This window comes from Leucoraja erinacea, chromosome 19 (assembly GCF_028641065.1).
Source record: "Leucoraja erinacea ecotype New England chromosome 19, Leri_hhj_1, whole genome shotgun sequence".
Taxonomy (NCBI): domain Eukaryota; kingdom Metazoa; phylum Chordata; class Chondrichthyes; order Rajiformes; family Rajidae; genus Leucoraja; species Leucoraja erinaceus.
In genome coordinates this window covers 659006-676847 of record NC_073395.1, presented here as the reverse complement: position 1 = coordinate 676847, position 17842 = coordinate 659006, and the positions used below count along the sequence as shown (strand labels likewise).

At 46.5% G+C, this 17842-nt stretch overlaps 2 protein-coding genes across 2 annotated transcripts in view; one reads left to right on the top strand and one right to left on the bottom strand.

Moving 5' to 3' along the window:
* immp2l (inner mitochondrial membrane peptidase subunit 2) overlaps nt 1-17842 on the bottom strand; it is a 213240-nt gene that overhangs the window by 66504 nt on the left and 128894 nt on the right. The window lies entirely within an intron of this gene.
* lrrn3a (leucine rich repeat neuronal 3a) overlaps nt 13431-17842 on the top strand; it is a 29780-nt gene continuing 25368 nt past the window's right edge. The window contains exon 1 of the mRNA XM_055650013.1: nt 13431-13690. The gene's annotated coding sequence lies outside the window, so the exon portion shown is untranslated. The remainder of the gene's footprint in view (nt 13691-17842) is intronic.

Here is a 17842-nt window from a genome sequence, read left to right as displayed (position 1 = left end):
TTTGCTGTGGCCTGTTGGGGAGAAGGCGCCCGAATAGCGGACAAAAACAGACTGGACGAGCTGATCAGGAAGGCCGGCTCAGTGGTTGGGGCTGAGCAACTAACGGTCCAGCAGGTGGCAGAGGCCAGAACTCTGAACAAACTAGGTTCAATAATGACCAACCCCACTCACCCACTCCACACCCTGAAGGTGATCAAGAGCAGCATCTTCAGTCAGAGACTGATTGCACCAATGTGCAAAACTGAGAGATATAGGAAGTCTTGTATACCAGCTGCTATAAGGTTTTATAATGCACAAAAATAATTTTGCATTTTTTTTTAGTATTCATTCATTGTATTTTAACTTATTAAGTATGGAAGCTATCTGTGGAAATGTGTGGTGTTATGTCTGTCTTGAAGCTGTTGTGGCACTGTCATTTCCTGTAAAGGATTATTAAAGGATCTAATCTAATCTAATCTAATCTGCAGTTCCCTCCTCCACAAATAACCACTTGATCTGTTCTATCATTTAATGAATGAATTGAAGGGTGATCCGTGACTGACATCCTTTAACTGTCTTTACTGGACACTCCTGTGGCTTTAACAGCAAAATATCCCAAGGATGAACCAGCAAACGATAGCATCAGAGTGTATGAGAAGCCAATGTGTGGCAGCTTGGTCAACATGGGGGGGTTGGAAGCATATTAAAGTCCAGGCATTGTTCCTGTACTGTGCTGTGTTTCATGTTCTAACCGGGTGTACGACAACATCTCACAGCTCCTGTCACATGATCCTGAAATATTCCATCATAGGAGGGGCCAACACATTCACTTATCACGTATCTGTACACTGTGGGCGGTTCGATTGTCATCATGAATTGTCTTTCTGCTGACTGGTTAGTCTACCACAAAAGCCTTTCACTGTACCTCGGTACACGGGACAATAAACTCAACCTGACCTGAACTGAAACACATCTTCAATCAAAATGGTCAGAAATCGGGGTAAAACTGTGTTCCTTCTGTCCAGGCTTTAGAAAGGTGGGCTCAGAAAGCTTCACTTGTGTTTGGGTAAAGGAGATCTAGGTAGCTGTCTCTGGCCTGGCTGGTTAGCCTCAGGTACTTCCATGGGGCATGAGGTACATACATTGCCACACTCGGGAGGAGGGGCACAAAGGCACATTGACACATTAGCAAACAACTCCATGTTGCACTTGCTATTCTTCTTGTCACACCATGTCGGATGCACTGCCGCTTTGAGGAGAAATGATGTAAAATAGAAACAGTGTAATTTAGCATTAGAGGCGTTGTGTGGCAATTCCCAGAAAAATATGCAAAACAGTGTGTTAGATGGCAACACAGTTGAAGCAAGGTGTGGGAAACACCCGGCATCACAGCGTGTTAGATTCATTGTGGGTGTGGCACCCGGCATCACACGTGGGGATTTGTTAGAGTGTGTGTGTGTGGCACCCGGTAACAAACACAGTCACAGTGTTAGAGACGTGTGTGTGTGGCACCCGGCATCACAGCGTGTTAGAGACATGGCGTGTGTGTGTGGCACCCGGCATCACAGCGTGTTAGAGGCGTGTGTGTGTGGCACCCGGCATCACAGCGTGTTAGAGGCGTGTGTGTGTGGCACCCGGCATCACAGCGTGTTAGAGGCGTGTGTGTGGCACCAGGCATCACAGCGTGTTAGGGGCGTGTGTGTAGCACCTGGCCACAGGCTTGGTCAACACGGGCCATTTGAAACAGACATATTCAAGTGGCAACATCACAAGTGCATGATGTGTGTGTGTTCAAAGCACATGCATCACAGCGTGTCAGAGACGTGTGTGTGTGGACACGTGAGGGGCACACGGAGAGGCGTGTGGGGCACACGGTCACACGTGTGTGTGTGGACACGGACACGTTAGGGGCACACGGACACGCCACAGGGGCACACGGACACATATTGAAGTGGACTAAACGTGACTGGGGGCACACGGACATGAGGGCAAGATGAAGGGTACACGGACATGTGAGGGGCACACGGACATGTGATGGGGCACACGGACACGCGAGGGGCACACGGACATGTGAGGGGCACACAAACATGTGATGGGGCACACAGGCACATAGACACATGAGGGGCACACGGACACGCGAGGGGCACAGTGAGTGACACACAGACAGGACATGGGGAGGGGCTGTAGAACTGCCAAAGAGCCAACATCCAGACAAGCATTAAACCGGAGACCATGTGCGTCTCACAAAATATATGCAACAGAAAATGAAATGATGAATGATCTTACGATCCATCTTTGAACAGATTGATCTTGATATCTTGCTACTATCTGAAGTCCTTACCAGGTTATGCAAGCAAGGTACTGGTTAATTGACACATGTAAACCATCTGGGTGAAACAGCACACTACCTGTTGTACTGCTCATTGGTTTGAATGCGTCAAATAAATGTCCAGAACTCTTTGCACGATATAATTGTAGGTGAGTTCACTGCTGTCATGTTGGGAGTTCAGTCACACACACGGTACAGCTCGTGACAGCCACAACTACATCATTTCCCCAGCACAAAGCAGCTTTCTCATGCTCACGACTGTATCACGTTGAAAACAAAACAATCCCAGAGTTATGTAAACACTAAATTAATTGATGTACAAAATGACAGGTCTTCAAGTTGACAAGTTGAAGACGAGGTTTATATGGACAGTTTTGCCTGGACATTGAAGAACCTGCAATCCTGTGAATAAAATAATAAAAAGAAAACAGGCACATCTTTAGATTGAACATATTTATCAGGATTCACTGCTTTAGCTACAGAAAACAGTTCATTCAAGATGTGCTTTACTCATCTCTGTCTGAGTTTTTTCCCTAAACCATGCATCAAATATTCTGGTAAAGTCGCTGTTGAGCCTTCTAACAGACCTGTCATTATTAATAATTTGTGAGATGATATGCCTTAAACAGAAAGGTAAGACAACAGAATCATAGACTTTTTAAAATTCATTCCACAGCCATCTCTGACAAGGCCAGCATTTATAGTCCAGCCCTAATGATGTTGATTTTGTTGATGGGTCTGGACATACATAAACGGTAGACAAGTAACGAAGGGGAAGGTATTGAGGAGACACAAGGAAGTGCGGGTGCTGGAATCTTCAGCAAAACACAAAGTGCTGGAGGAACTCTGTGGAGGGAATGGACAGACAATGTTTCAGGTTGGAACTCATCTTCAACCCATCTCCTCCATGGATGCTGTCTGATCCACTGAGTATCTCCAGTGAAGGCATTAAGGAACTATTTGGATTTGTGTCACTGCAATGAACTCAATGCTGACCATTTCAAACGAGTGGTGGATAAGATCATACTATCTGATCACTTATCAATAGCGCACTACAAACAAGATGAGGAGATTGTTGATCATTATTCAATGATACTTTGAAAGAATCCAGATATTTGGTCCATGTAGCAAGTTTGATGTCCAAGAGCATGTACGTTCCACTATAACCGGATAGCCCTGTCCAGAGTCAGTGGGTCAGCACAAGGAAACAAAGAGCATGACATTTAAATTGCATTTAAATCCTCAACATAAAATGACGATTGGCAAATACCAACAGATTAAGATAGAAAGATAAAGGAAGTAAGAAGAGATTCATTTTTTTAATAGACTTGCAACTTTCATTTTCTTCTGCGGGAAAGACACTGTGTATGTAAAATCAATTCTTCAGGCCCAAAGGAGATGAATTGTAATTACGATCACATTAAGATCCATCCCATCCTAAATGTCCCACTGCTGAATTGTCAGAATACTGTGAGCCGGGCAGCAAGCTGTGATCTCGCTACAACCCATAGTTGGGAACTATAACAGCGCAGCATGGGGTCAGGCAGAGGGTCTCAGCGGCACTTGGACTTCTGCACATTACACAAGATGAACGTTACTCTCAGATTTAGCTGCAAAGAGGCTCAAGTGCCAATACTCACCGGCATTACTGCAGAAATGTCCATATTATTAAAAAACTACTGTTTAATACATTCTGAGTTTTGTCTCCACACTTGACAGCCTCTTGCTACCTCTGGTCACTCACTTGACAGCATCACCGATCAGCACCCGCGGGGAAGGTTGAGATCAGAAATACTCATGGTGACTGGCAGCTATCACTCACACTGAGAGACATCAGCTGAGAATCACTTGGACAACAGGATCACGTATGTCAGGCAGTTGTTCATCACCTACAGCTCTGTGTTGTACACCATCATCCCCTCCAACCCATCATCAAGTTGAAGGGACTGCATCTCTGCTCTTCCATTCTCACCTGCATCCTCGAGTTCCACAAAGCACAGACGGGCAACAGCAGAACCCGACTGCCCAGTCCGTCCCCGCCCTGACCCCGCCCCTGACCCCACCCTGACCCCCACCCTGACCCCGCCCTGTTGACCACATAAACCCGAATTGAACCACGATGGAGATATGTTTTACTCCACGGTGGTGGGCTGCTAACATGCTGTGTAAAATATTATTTTTTTTGCACACCATGGTAATGAAAAAAATTTCTTTACTGAATAACCCTCAATATATTATGTTATAGTTGCATCTAATGCAAAGCTACAGCAAGTACGCATTTGACACACACAGAGTTCTGGAGTAACTCAGCGGGTCAGGCAGCATCTCTGGAGAACATGGATAGGTGACCCTCCTTCAAGAAAACATTTAATTGTCCTTGTTCAAATCCAATGCCTATGACAAATAAACACTTGACTTTTGACTCTCAAACGTATTACAAGTGTGTACCAAAACTTTAATTGTTATCAATCTGATGAAGGGTCCAGACTCGAAACGTCACCTATCCATGTTCTCCACAGATGCTGCCTGACCCGCTGAGTTACTCCAGCACTCTGTGTGTACTCCAGCACTCTGTGTGTTCTTTTGTAAACTAACATCTGCAGTTCCTTGATTCTACTTTAGAGATGTTGTGAGAAGGAATGACAGAGAGCAGTGAGTCCATGTTACTGCCAGACTTGCATCAAAGAGAGTGGGAATGAAGGTCAAGCAGCTGGCATCTACACACAGGCCACGGACGTTAGATCCCTTCTTATGTCCTTGATGACTGGATGAGACCATATAACCATATAACCATATAACAATTACAGCACGGAAACAGGCCATCTCGGCCCTACAAGTCCGTGCCGAACAACTTTTTTCCCCCTTAGTCCCACCTGCCTGCACTCATACCATAACCCTCCATTCCCTTCTCATCCATATGCCTATCCAATTTATTTTTACATGATACCAACGAACCTGCCTCCACCACTTCCACTGGAAGCTCATTCCACACAGCTACCACTCTCTGAGTAAAGAAGTTCCCCCTCAGATTCAGATTCAATTTTAATTGTCATTGTCAGTGTACAGTACAGAGACAACGAAATGCCCCTCATATTATCCCTAAACTTCTGCCCCTTAATTCTGAAGTCATGTCCTCTTGTTTGAATCTTCTCTATTCTCAAAGGGAAAAGCTTGTCCACATCAACTCTGTCTATCCCTCTCATCATTTTAAAGACCTCTATCAAGTCCTCCCTTAACCTTCTGTGCTCCAGAGAATAAAGACCTAACTTATTCAACCTATCTCTGTAACTTAGTTGTTGAAACCCAGGCAACATTCTAGTAAATCTCCTCTGTGCTCTCTCTATTTTGTTGAGATGTTTACTATAGGTGCCAATTGAGTAATCCAAGGCCCTGGTGTGTAATAATCACCCTATTAGTAGCTCAAGGAACCTTTAGCTGTTATTTTTAAATCCTCCTTTGCTGCCAATGAACCCCTGTGTCATTAGAACAGTATTGTGGCTCACTCATTAGCAGTCTGCATTTGTATTCTTGCTGGAACTCTTTAGCTCATTCAGATACAAACGTCTGTCTGTCCGGGAGTCTATAGCGGGGTGGGGAACATTTACATGTTGGAATGCCGCATGAAGTTAGCTGTCATCTAATAAGGCCGCATTCAGAAACTTTAATTAGATATACTTCAAAATGTACATTATTTTGTAAAAATCTAACTACTATGTACTAACTTCAGGATTTCTACATCACTAGATGGGCTCCCCCGAGTATATATATGTCCCTTCTGTAGCATTATTTCCAGCTCTTACTGCGGCTTGACATAACTGCCTTTGCTTTTCATCTTTTCATTTCTGCAATGTAACCTTTCGCGCCTCACTCTAATTTGAAATATTTGTGGTCCTTATGAGTGGCGTAATACTGATGAGCATTGAATATTGCAGTATCACAAAGCAAGCACAATCATCTTATCTTTAGCACAAACAAGATAATATTGCAGTTCCCAATCCGCATTAAAACTCGTTTTTCTTCCCTCAGCGTTCTCTTGGTTTTCTTTGACATGATGGGCTGTTAATCCGACAGAATAAAAAAAATAGTCTAACAAATACATTGTTTAACTATTCTCAAATTCAACTTCAAACAGAAAGCCCCGTGCACCGCTATCACAAGTTGATAATACTGAAGACTGGATAGCCCAGCGGATTCTCCCCGACATTTTCCCTCTCGTCAACCAGCCTCAGGTGGTGGTGGCACCAGTCAGACAGGCAGGGAGGTTAACGTACATTCTAGAGTCGCATTAGAACTAATCATGAGCATAACAGGTGTTACAATAGCTCTCATGGTTTATAGCCCTGCCCCATGGTGCGAGTTCATTCCAAGAGCTATCCCGAGTTTAAAAAAAAACCAAACTCGTGGTAAGCACGGAGAATGAACGTAGCGGGTACGTCGGAGCTCGAGAACGTCTCTTAGCGCTAACGGCAGGTACTCGGGAAGACTTGCTAATGGCAGGTAAGGACGGGAAGACTCGTGAAGAATTTTCAACATGATGAAAAATGTCCACGAGAGCCCCGAGTACCGACGAGTGGCCATTACCGTAAATCTCCGAGTTCGAATCAGGGCAAACCCGGGAGAGAGAGCTCTTGGAATGAACCCGTACCGTGGGACAGGGTTAAACATTTTACTAATGTTTTAATTGTGGCCGTCAGTCGGGGAGGATTATTTTGTTGAATCTTCTTTTACTCTTTGGTATTTTAAATATCTTCGTTTTAAGATTAAAATTAAAATAAGAAAAGATGAACAAAACATATTAATAAACATAAAAGGATTTGTTCTACAAAATTTGGATTAATTCAAAAGCCGCACTTAATGGCCTAGAAGGCGGCAGGTTTCCCACGCTGGTCTATAGTATCAGGGCTACATAGAAGACACATTGTGGATTAAGATTCTACGCTGGAATCCCCTCAGCGATTGTGATGTCCCATTAAACAGTAGCTAGAGATTGGTATAGATTACAGATGAGGCAATGCCAATATCACATGTAGTCAATAAGAGAGTTATAGCTGCATCTCCAAGGCTGGCCATGGCAGTGGTGCCTTGTGGATAGAACTGACTCAGGCATGTAGGAAGTGAGTCTCACCAAAGAAACAGTGGCAATTTACACTTCAAACAGCCTCGACATAATCAGGGACCAGTCTCACCCTGGCCACTCCCTCTTCTCCCCTCTATCACCGGGTAAAAGTGTCAAAACACACACCTCCAGATTCAGGGACAGTTTCTTCCCAGCTATTATCAGGAGACTGAATCATTCTACCACAACCAGCGAGCAGTGCTGAACTACTACATTGGTGATCCTCGGACTATCTTTGATCGGACTTTACCTTGCACTAAATGTTATTCCCTTATCATGTATCTGTACACTGTGAATAGCTCGATTGTCTTTCCGCTGACTGGTTAGCATGCAACCAAAGCTTTTTCTCTACCTCAGTACACGTGACAATAAACTAAACTGAACTGAAATGGACAGCATATGAGAGAGAATGTGTTGGAACAGAAATGGCAACCTTGTTGAAGGAAGTCCGTCCAGTCACACACTCACAAGCTAGTGGAAGCTCATGATCTTTACCCTCAACAATGGACACAAGTCTTGGAGACCCGACTACGAGAAGGTCCATGGACTCAGATCATTGGTTAATATGAGAGAGTGCATCTTCCCGTAGAGAGTGGGCACTGGTTTCAGACACTCGACCCACTCACTTGCCAAAAATGGCTAATAATCCGACTCCAACCTACAGCACATTAAAAAATAAGACGCTTGTCACTTTCTGCAGAGCCAAATCACAGAGTGATCCAAAAGGAGCCAAATCCTTTGGGTTGGAATCTTTCTGAACCATGTCCTTATCGCGGCACAGATGAAAATCACACAGATAGTAACCCCAGTGTGTGAAGAAGGTCCCGATCCAAAACGTCACCTATCCATGTTCTCCACAGATGCTGCCTGACCCGCTGAGTTACTCTGTCTTGCTTCGTTGAACTGCATTGAAAGTCCACCTATCCATGTCCACCCCCACCCCCCCCCCCCCCCCTTCCAGGTCTTGCAGCTTCTCTCTTGAAACCTCACCTAACCCTGCTGTAACTAAGCGTTGATTGATATCGTCCAAGTCTGATTTCCATGTTTAAAGGTGCTCTATAAATACACTTCATTCTTCTTGTCTTTGCAGAGTTTTGCTTACAGCTGATTTATGGAGCATGTCCTTCTTGTAGCACAGACAGACAGGCAGACAGGCATGGCACAGATCGTTGTTCCACACTGCAACACAGCAACAACCAGGGCAGATATGGCCTCTGGCTTGCTGTACCACTACACTCCGCCTCTCACTGCACCCAGCCGTTAGGTGGCTGTACCGAACGACAATATGTTGTCTTTGTGTGAGAGCCACTGACCTTTGCAGCAGCTCAGATGTTAGTTCAATGTCCCCCTGCACGCCCTGCTGCACGCCCTGTACATCCCTGCATGGCGGGACTGTCATATGCTGAGAGAATGGAGCAGCTGGGCTTGTACACTCTGGAGTTTAGAAGGATGAGAGGGGATCTTATTGAAACATATAAGATTATTAAGGGTTTGGACACGCTAGAGGCAGGAAACATGTTCCCGATGTTGGGGGTGTCCAGAACCCTGGAAATCGCTGCAACATGCAGCAACCGTATAGAGAAGCCTTGGATGAGCCATGAGATCCGCATTCTTCTGAAGACAAGATCCTGGGCATTCAGGTTACACAAAAAAGCTGGAGAAACTCAGCGGGTGCAGCAGCATCTATGGAACGAAGGAAATAGGCAACGTTTCGGGCTGAAACCCTTCTTCAGACTGATCGGGGGCGGGGGTGGGGGGGGACAAGAAAGGGAAAAGGAGGAGTAGCCAGAAGGCTGGGGGATGGGAGGAGACAGCAGGGGGGCTGAGGAAGGGGAGGAGACAGCAAGGACTAACAAAATTGGGAGAATTCGATGTTCATGCCCCCGGCACGCCCTCCCCATCCCGGAATATGAGGTGGGTTCCTCATATTTCCGAGTGCTGAGCGCTGTGGCCATGGAGGTACCCTCAGAGAGAGTCGGAGGCGGAGTGGGAGGGGGATCTTGAAGTGCTGAGCCACCGGGAGGTCAGCTTGGTTTTGGACCGAGCGGAGAGGCGGCGAAACGATCGCCCGAACCTGGGCTTGGTCTCACCGATATAGATCTGCTGACATCTAGAGCAAGGATGCAATAGATTTAGGAAGAGATGCAGGTAAACACCTGTCGCACCTGGAGAGATTGCTTGGGTCTGTTGAACGGAGTCGAGGGGGGGTGGAAGGTTCAAGTGTTGCATCTCTTGCGCTCTTAAAGAGTTTTTTTTTTTCTTTTTTTTTCAAGGGAAAGTGCCTGGGGAGGGGGTGGACCGAGAGGGAATGGGGACTGAATTGACAAGGAGTCATGGAGGGATCACATTGCGGAAATGATATGGGGGGAGGTTGGGAAGATGGGCGAGTAGGCCTACTCCGGAGATCTATTGTGAAATTGTCTATTGTTTGCACAGAGAGAGGACATCACTGAAACTGTCTCAGGAGAGAAGAAGAGAGCCTTGGATGAGCCATGTCTCTGAAGACAAGAAGAGGGCATTCAGGTCTGGCGATGCAGAGGTCTATAAGAAGTCCAGATACGTCCTTGGTAAGGCCATCAAAAAGGCCAGAAGGGACTTCTGCTCAAGGATGAGACTGATGTTGGCAACTGTGGCAGGGGTGGAATGCCATCATCTCCTACAAGGCGAAACCAAGAGGCAGCTCAAGTGACAGCGAAGCATCACTCCCTGATGAGCTCAATGTGTTCCATGCACGCTTTGATAGGGAGAACACTGATGTGCCTTCCCCAGCCCCTATTGGCCGTGATGGTACAGTCACAGTTACAGAGGCCGATGGACGAAGATCCTTCAGAGGGGTGAACCCTGGGAAAGCTCCTGGACCTGATGGTGTACCCGGTCATGTTCACAAACCCTGTGCAGACCAACTGGCTGGAGTTGCAACCTCCGGTTTCCTCCCACACTCTAACAATGTGCAGGTATGTAGGTTAATTGGCTTGGTGTAAATGTAAATTGTCCCTAGTGTGTGTATAGGATAGTGTCAGTGTGCGGTGTGGACTCGGCACATACCGTGCGGTATCTCTAAACTAAACTAAGTCATCTATTAATCACTTCACCAAATATACACGAGGTATAACTCCGGATGGCCATATTGACCAATAAACCTTCCTCTCTGTACAGTGCTGACGTGAAATATAACCTTTTCCAGCTGAATCAGTCTCCAAATAATGACTGCCATATTCTGTTTGTTGTTCTGGCTCTTGTAGGATAACTCATCTTTGTGAAGAGGTGATTGATCCTAACATTGCTGCTTGAACCTTAGGGGAAGAGACTCGACCATATATTGTACAGATTTAACATTGACAGAGGCCACTGCGGCAGATACAATTCATCTCCTGACCGAGACCAGCCATAACTATTTGTTGCTAATACTGATATATTGGCAGCTGTGGTGTGGCTGTGCTGAACACAATGCCAACTTAAACTAATCTCCTCTGCCTGCATGTGATCCATATCCCTCCATTCCCCACACACCTACATGTCTCTGAAACGCCACTATGGTATCTGCCTCCACAACCACCCCTGGCAGCGTGTTCCAAGCACCCACCACCCTCTGTGTAAAACAAACGCCCCCCCCGCACATCACCGTTAAACTTTCCCTCCCCGTCTTAAAACTACGCCCTTGAGTCTTTGACATCATCAACTGGGAGAAAGATTCTGCCTGTAGACCCTATCTGTGCCATCATCATTAGTCTGATGTAATCATTGACAACAGTATTAACATTGACTGTGGTCACACAAGGTTTGACATTAAACTGCAGAACGCTGAGATACACTTCAACCAAATAACTCACAACATTCACTGGCAAATGGCTAGAACAAGACACACAGGTGAGGTGAAGGGAGTAACTCAGCGGGTCAGGCAGCATCTGTGGAGAACGTGGATAGGTGACGTTTCACAGAGTGCTGGAGTAACTCAGCGGGTCAGGCAGCATCTGTGGAGAACATAGATAGGTGACGTTTCACAGAGTGCTGGAGTAACTCAGCGGGTCAGGCAGCATCTGTGGAGAACGTGGATAGGTGACGTTTCAGAGTGCTGGAGTAACTCAGCGGGTCAGGCAGCATCTGTGGAGAACGTGGATAGGTGACGTTTCACAGAGTGCTGGAGTAACTCAGCGGGTCAGGCAGCATCTGTGGAGAACGTGGATAGGTGACGTTTCACAGAGTGCTGGAGTAACTCAGCGGGTCAGGCAGCATCTGTGGAGAACGTGGATAGGTGACGTTTGCATTAAACACCATTGCATTAAAATGTGGATTTAAACAGTGCTCCCCCAGGTTGGAGCACAGGGTCTGCTCAGTTCCCCCCTCCCCCCTCTGGAAAAAGCACAAGCGCAGGCTCTGCTGAGACCCCCCCCCCCCCCCCCCCCCCCCCCCCCCCCCCCGCCCCCCTCCCCCCCCTCGGCCCCAGCTCTCTGGAACAAAGACCTTGCAGGTTAAGAACATACAATGGGCTCCATCCAGCAGGTCAGACTCCAGCCGCTGGTGAACACTGCTGCCCACTCTCACCAGCACCGCCTTGTGTCTCTCCAGCCTGAGTTTTATTTCCATTCACATCACATACTCCTGGAGCATTGTCATCCCACATTTTCTGGGTGAAAGTTCATTGTCGTTCACTGGCAGAGGCTGCATCGCTGAACAATTCCAAGCCAGGCTTTTACCAATCTATATTACTAAAAGTCTGATCTTGACCGCTTTTGGCCCACTGTGCTGCGATTTCCGAGAGAATGCCACCACCTACGGCCGTCATTTTTGGCCACCTCACTCCGAGCCCCCCCCCCCCCCCCCTCCACATTCCGGGACCGGAGGATTTTTCCCATCGATGAAAAATCAGAGAGATATTAATGGGTTTGTTTAATTGCCATTCTCTCTGCTGCACCCGCTGGTGGCAGGGGGGAGGGACTATAAAACCCGGAAGTGTAGTCCCTCACTCGGTCTCTGCCAGACCTAGGAAGCGAGAGGGTCACGGCTCTCTGAGCTGCGAATAACACTGAACGAACGTCTACTCCACGGTGAGTCCCCTCGATGCGCCTTTTTAAACGTTTGTGTTCACAAAATGAATTTTGGTTGTCAGGTGGCTGCAGCCCAATTGTTTGTCTAGGCTTGGCTTTTAAAATCGTTGCAACAGTTGGATGCCAGCCCAGGAATCCATTCTGCCCACAATGTCTATACTAGCCCTTTGGAAACCAGTACCTTCAGACCCCAACACCCATACTAGCGCAACTAACAGCCCCCTCACTAGCGAGCAATATTGGGGATTGGTGGAGAGGTGGAATATTGCATTGGTGACCAGCCCTCCCGTGTGATGCTGGGACCCAACGGGTCCCACTTAGTCTAGTGATAATATAAATGGTGCTGAAGATGTCTCTGTTACTGGAACTGGTGCAGTTACTGGAGCTGTCACCATCTCAGATGTAACAACCTCAAACACAAATAATATAAAGATGTTTTTGAACCATCTAGGAGCAGGGTGAGAGTGATATGAGTGTATGAGCCTCAACACACACTGGAGGTTCAGTGCATCCAGGGTTAAGCTCCTGTCTCTGGTGGATTTACTGAAGGTAGCACAGAATCTTACCCTTCACTGTCTCATCACATGGTCGCCCTGCTTTCCTGCCAGACCAATTACATAGAAATAAATGCTGTATAACTGGGAGCCTGCAGCATTTGTTGTGAGAGTTAGAGGCAAGTTACTCTCAGCGATTAGAATCAGAATGAGTGAGTGCGCGGAGCTGAACGCTGAGAGCTGTGATGTTGTGGGGATGTGTCGTTGCTGAATGCCAGCCAGGAACACAAAGCAAACGGCAAACACTTGCTCGTCAGCAGCTGTGCCTCATGATGGACAAGATGCATCATCCAACCAGACTGTGGCGGCTGCAGCATACACCTTATCTGGAGGAAGCTATTGGCTGTACTCTGGGGAAGGCGAGCGGGGTGTTGAGTTATTAATGAGCGCTGAGCAGGCAAGCGCGGTGTCAGTGTGACAGCTGAGAGAGAGGGTGAGCAACCACCAAGGACTCTACAGTCCAGGGCAAATATAAAGCAGATCAGCACCATTTTCATGCACTCCATTGTCAGACCGTCGCAAACAGATGCTGATTGTGAGAACACAGCTCAAATGTTGCTGTACATCACAGAGTTGAATAGATGCTTGTGAAAACCTACAGACCCTGGAGCACAAGCTGACAGGAAACCTCACAAACCCACACTGATGGATGCAGCAGGATATTCAGGTAAGCCCATTTCTGTTTGCTTTGGTGCTTCACGCTAAATTCTGCCGATATTCTTATTGTTAAAACATGTGTGTTACATCACTTAACCTCTGCTCTTCCAGAAGCCACTCTTTACCAAGAATGTTATGAACATTTGAGGGGTAAAGTTCCATTACCTTCATTGCAATCGTGTCAAAGGGAAACACCAACATTCAGCACTGAAATAGTCACGATAAGTCCAAAAGAGAACTGTGTCTTTGATAGAATCTGTTCCACACCAGAGTGGGCTTCAGCTAGAAGATCGTAGTACATGGGAGCTGTAGCTCTCTGCCTTGTTCTCCCACTAATCAACAAGGGCCACCTTTACTACAGTGTTGGGCTGAGGTCAGAGTCTCTGATCTCATCCTTGCTATAGAGGAAACCACGGTAGCACCGAGCCATGAGCAACTCTGTTTCCCGCGCACCTTGACACGTCTAACAGGTGATCACCCTCAACACCAAACACAGGGCAGTTTGAATGTCTGACACAAACGTGTTTGGCAGAGCAGTGTGTACAGTGTGTACAACACCTACCAATACCATCAATCAGGTCCATCACAATAGGGATGGTTTTACATTTCCCTGTATCGAGTCCATGTTGTCAAGGTATCCAGATGATCCAGTGATGTACAAACAATACACTTTGGTTACAAAGCAACACAGAGAGAGGTACATGTGGTAGAATCTCAAGCTGGCCACTCTGCCCCTCACCCCTGTTCCCCTAACCCACCCTCCAGCACTTGCCCGCACTGCCCTCACGTGTCAAAGGGTCAATAATCTGGTACAAGACTGCTCCCTCCCCACAACTGAACCATTGAAGGCTGAGCTCTGTTTGAGTGAGTGAGTCTGCAGTAACAGTCAAAGACACATTTGCTGATGCTCCTCCTGTATATATTTCACTGCTACACACTTTCTCCTAAAGGTGGAACCCTTTAATGCTGTTGGACATTATTACTGTCAGGGAAATGAATATCAAGTGTAAAGCAACATTTGACGGGTCTGCAGTGACTGGGGAGGAGGCCGGGCGACGTTAGTCTCTTTAACTTTAACGAGTCATCACATCGTCAGTAAGGCTTGACTTTCATTCACATCGTTCCTGCTGGATGGTTGAAGTGCTCACGGCATGCAATCATGCAAGCCCATACTTGACTGTACATATATGTGAACACGCGTGTATGAATCGTGCAAGCCCATACTTGACTGTACATATACGTGAACATGCGTGTATGCATCAGACAAGCCCGTACTTGACTGTACATACGTTAACACACGTGTATGAATCAAGCAAGCCCATACTTGATTGCACATACATGAACACGCGTGTATATATCCGGCAAGCCCGTACTTGAATGTACATGCGTGACCTGTACACACGTGACCTTGTATACATTAGACAAGCCCATACATGACTGTACATATACGTGAACATGCGTGTATATGTCAGATAAGCCCATACTTGACTGTACATACGTGACCTGTACACACGTGACCTGTGTATACATTAGATGAGCCCATACTTGACTGTACATACGTGAACACACGTGTATACATCAGACAAGCCCATACTTGACTGTACATACGTGAACACACGTGTATACATCAGACAAGCCCATACATGACTGTACATACGTGAACAGGGTTGGGTGGTAGGCACACAGTAATAACATTGCTTTCTCCCATTGAACCGTAATGAGACCTGGTGCTGAGAGCCAGCTGGACAATCTACAGCCTTGCCAAACGCTACTACGCCAACAAAAGATGAACTACTTTAACCAAGATCAACAGCCCACACAAAGAGGTTGCAAATTAATTCACTAAATTGGTAGCAATATTGGAAAACTAGTTGTATGTAGGAACGTACAGAGAAAGCAACACAGTTCCAGTATTTAATGAAAGGTGCAACCAACTGCAGTTAGTGTAAACACAATCTGCTCGTGAATGGACACAATTCATCAGACGTGTAGATTGCCAGATTGTCTCTCAAGGCATAAATGTCATGATATTTAGATGTACGTCTTCATGCTCATGCCCACAATCTATAAACGAAATGTCACCTGTCCATTCCCTCCACAAATGCTGCTTGACCCACCAAATTCCTCCAGCACATTGTGTTTTGCTCAATATTCCAGCATCTGCAATTCCTTGTGCCTCCTAAAAATACCTGGTTGTGTTTCGAGCATTTGTCCAGTTTTAATCGTTGAACATGGTGTCAACAACACTCTTACTGTGATGACACAAGTGTCTGTGCAAAGGTCCCGACCCGAAACACCATCTATTCCGTTTCTCCACAGATGCTGCCTGACCCACTGAGTTACTCCAGTACTCTGTGTCTATCTGACTTAGTCACCCCGACAATGCTCAATGCAAAAGAATTATTTCATGTAATACATCATCAAATTGAGCCAAATCCTTTGATAGAATTAATGATTGGTTACTAATTGATGATCTTTACCCATAAATCAGAATAGCAGAAAACCATCAGCAATAGGTCTGTTCTGTTGCCTATTTCCTTCGCTCCGTAGATGCTGCTGCACCATAACTCAGTGGGTCAGGCAGCATCTGAGGGGAACATGGATAGGTGACGTTTCACAGAGTGCTGGAGTAACTCAGCGGGTCAGGCAGCATCTGTGGAGAACATGGATACGTGATGCTTTGGGTCAGGACCCTTCCTCATACTGATTGTTGGGGGGGGGGAGGAGAGATGGGGGCGGGACAAGTCTGGCAAGTGATGGGTGGATACAGTTGCGGGAGGTTTTGATTGGCAGATTGGTCGGATCTGCTTCAGTTCTTAGTGAAATACGGATGGAAAAACTAGGATGGAGTAAAGAACTATTGCAGGCAGCGACTGGTGATACATATTACAGCTCCTTGCTGGATTTGGTATGAACATTCTAGCATTCTGCACACTACAAGATTGTCAAGCGATTGCCAAGTAGTAGAGCAGGCCATTGGTGCAGGGCCAGAGTCCTCAGCAAGATCACAAGAACCAGCACAAGACTATGTTGGTCAGCACACACAGCAACAAGCTGCACCATTGGCACACATGGCAGCAGGGAGACCAGGTAGAAGTCTATACAATGATGAGAGGCATAGATAGGGTAGACAGTCAGAACCTTCTCCCCAGGTTGCCAAAGGCTAGAGGGCACTACTCTAAGGGTGAGAGGGGCACAAGAGATGTGTGGGGCATGTTTTATTTTTACACAGAGGGTGTGAAACAACAGGGGTGTTGAAGAGGCTTTTACTCAGGCACGTGGATATGTAGGGAATGGAGGGACCTGGATCACATGCAGGCAGAGATGTGTTTATCCTGGCATTATGATCTGCATGGACATTGTGGGCCTGTACTGTTCTATCTTCCATGTTCTATCCACCACAGGTGGCACTTTTCTCAATTTGTTATATAGAAATAAATACAATTGAGGATGAATTTCCAGAAAATAATTTGAAAAGAGAATTTACCGATTGTACAAAACGAATCTAACATTTCAACATGAAGCCTCAGTGTTGAAATAGAAACATAGACAATAGGTGCAGGAGTAGGCCATTCGGCCCTTCGAGCATTCAATATGATCCTGGCTGATCATCCAAGATCAGTACCCTGTTCCTGCTTTCTCCCCATATCCCTTGATTCAGTTAGCCCTAAGAGTAATGCCCCTGTCCCACTTAGGAAACCTGAACGGAAACCTCTGGAGACTTTGCACCCCACCCAAGGTTTCCGTGAGGTTCCCGGAGGTTGCAGGTGGTTGCCGGAGGTTGCAGGTAGTGGAAGCAGGTAGGGAGACTGACAAAAACCTCCGGGAACCGCACGGAAACCTTGGGTGGGGCGGCGTAAAGTCTCCAGAGGTTTCCTAAGTGGGACAGGGGCATAACTCAAAATAAGTTTAAAAATGCCAAGTTAAAGTGTTGTTACAAGCGGAGCACTCTCTCTCACACATACGGTGGCCATGCTGCTTGCTGTGACTAAGTGGCACAAATGAAGCTTTGCAGAGTAATGGTCATGTCATTCCCCAGAGGCAGGGTGGGAAATTACAAAGAGCCACTTTGGATCAATTGGAGCAAATCCCCATTAGCCACAGACAACCATAGTTTGTTTGTTCATGTTTGGCCTGTTTCATGAGAGGAGAGTACAGGAGG